The sequence below is a fragment of the Pteronotus mesoamericanus genome, unplaced genomic scaffold (assembly GCF_021234165.1).
Source record: "Pteronotus mesoamericanus isolate MK-2021 breed Mesoamerican mustached bat unplaced genomic scaffold, CSHL_Meso_final contig_68, whole genome shotgun sequence".
NCBI lineage: Eukaryota > Metazoa > Chordata > Mammalia > Chiroptera > Mormoopidae > Pteronotus > Pteronotus mesoamericanus.
In genome coordinates, this window is record NW_026555234.1 from 23,220,806 (window position 1) to 23,223,596 (window position 2,791).

Genomic DNA, 2,791 nt, shown 5'->3' on the forward strand with positions numbered 1-2,791 from the left:
TTGATTCACCAATTATGCAAAGGTTTTTGTTGAAATCTGGCTAGAAAATTTCCATCTTCCCTGATGGCAGACTATTTATTGCTGTAAGCTAATCAAAGCATGTTAGAGTTTTTTAGATTTTGAAACCAAGGACTGTAAAGCACTCAACCTCTTCATTTGGAAAGTTCTGAACAAGTTATAAAAGCATTTCCAAGAATGAGTAACACTCTCACATGGTTTTTTGGCCAAAAGTTGACCTAAACAATGGAAACAGTTCCAAACATCCTCTTCTGAAAAGCCCTTCACTTAGCACTTTCTCAGCAGCCCTGTCTTGGGGCCCCTCATCTGGATCCCTCTGCTCTCAACAGTTTGGGCAGGCGTGGCATCGGGGGATCTGGTCCACGGGGCTTCTTTCACCATGTGACTGCTGGCTCGCCTGCCTGTGTGTCTGCTGTGGAAATGTCCTTGTCACTAGCCTCGTTCCCACAGTCCTCAGGAGCCTGGAGGTCCTGGTCTGTGCAAAGTTCTGGGCTGAGCAGGGAGGAGCTGAATGGGGCAGGGCAGGGGGGGCGGGGGCAGCAGGGTGTGTGTGTGTGTGTGTGTGTGTGTGTGTGTGTGTGTGTGTGTGTGTGTGTGTGTGTGTAAAATAGCGCCTGTGACTCATGCACTTCATTGCTGCGGTGCCCTTTGCTCAGAACTGCTAGAGATAGCTGGACTCTGACAGGGAGGGGGAAGCAGCTTTATCACTTTCTTTCTTCCGGATTTATCTGCTTTTCCTCGTTCTCTGGCTCCATCTTCCTGCCCTTGTTTTTGTTTTATTCCATATTTGGATCTGTGTTGACCAATTCTGGGTGTGTCCTTCCTGCTCTTCTAGATATTTCTTTCTAAATCTCTGTGTTTCTCATTTCTTCCAGCCATAGGAAAAGCTGACTCTTTAATTACTGTTCAGCTCTGGCTTAGGTTCTCAGTGCCCTGCAGGGTGGCATCCTGAATCTGTACCTATGAAGTCTGCTAGGGAAGTAGAGGCAAGTTTGCTTGGAAGGCTATAGAATGATATCAAAGTTCCGCCCATCTTCATGCTTCCTGTACTTTCTACCAAGAATGGCATGATCTGTTCTCCTTCCTTTGAAGCACATGGCAATCGACTTTTAAATCCCATGAGCTCAAATAATCTAAGTGGCTTGGTTATTAGAAAGGATACAATGAACTTTTTCACTCAGGATTTGTGAGGAGCAGGACCAATAAAATGGCATTGGTCTGAGCAAGACAGCATAAAGTATAAAAAACAAAGTGGGGTCACTCACGTCAACCAAGATGGCTACCAGTCAGCCCTGACACTCTGGTTCAAGAGAGAAACTACCTAAGTCACCCTACACACATCTGGCAAGGAGGCACACCCAAAATATCTGCACACATGACCAGAACAGCCATGTCTGCAGAGTGGATAGGGAGCCATAGAGAGGCTTCCGGGGAAATTCCCCACTTGCCATCATGGGTGCCAAGACACTTACCAAGAGACCCAGAAGGGTGGAGTCCACCACTTGCAAGGTATAAGGGAGGCAGGCTCCAGGCCACTGCTGAGACAGCTGAGCGCCACACACCAGAGTGCTGCTCCGTGCCACGCTGGTCTCCCTGGGCATCGGCGGCTGGAGGCCCTGCCCTCCTGCCTACCCTGCTCCAGAGATCCTTCCTTGCAAGACTGACGGCTCCCTTGCCCGCTGTGCCGTCTCCCAGACCTGCAGACTGAGACTCTGGGACTTGGGTTCATTATCCCCCAATTCTCTCATGTGATGTTTTTGTTGACTGTTTCTAAGTAGTTAGTATTGTTATTAGGTTAGCATAGATTTAGATTAAATCTGCATTAACAAAAGCTGAGTTAACCTGGATTAATAAAATCAGAGTGAATAGCATAATCACCTGTGTTGACTCCCTGTTACTTCGTGACACCGGTGTGACCTGTAGGACTGGTGGTCATACAGGCGGCTTGGAGATTTTGGTTCCTAAGGCCCAGGTCAGAAGATCTGAGCAGGGCCTGAAGCCTGGCTTTTATAGGGAAGACTCTATTTCAAACATGTGCTCTCAAGAGGATTCCTCTCTCTTCTCCCACGTGCTTCTGTGATCACTCCTAATATTGCTACAGCCTCACTGTCCACCTTGTGTAGAAATGTACCCGCTGCCTCTCAGGTCCCAGCGCAGTGTCATCGTTGGATCCCCTGCTGGCCCATTTTCACTCATTCCAGCAAATGGTTACGGGGCCTCCTGCTACAAAGCAGGTCCTGATCTAGGTCCTGGGAATACAAGAAAAGCGTCTGCCCATCTCCAGCTTTTACGTAGCAGGGGAGATCATTGAAGTAAGTCAACAAAAATCCTGGGTGGGGGCTGCCTGCACAAAATAGCCAGAGAAGGCTCCGTGGAGGAGCTGGTGTTCAAGATGAGATCCGAAAGGCAAGGAGAGAAACCAGCCCAGGAGGAGCGGGTGAGAGCATCCCCAGCAGCTGAGGATTAGAGGATGGGAGCGCGCTTTCCAAAGGATGCGTCATTCTATCTTAACCTTCAATTTTAGCCTGGAGATGTATTTTTCAAAAACCTCAACCGATTTAACATCATGTCCTTTTCAGATGGTAAGAAAATACCAATGTATTTCAAGATAAAACTCCCATTTCTGTATAGTCCTGAGACAGGATAGTGAGAAGCTAGGAAAATTCCTTGGCAAGCGGAATAGGGAAACTGAGGCAGGGAACACGATGGCCGAGCAATTTCTAGCCAGATGCAGGTGGTCACCACAGTGGAAGCCCCGAGGACCTACAGGGGG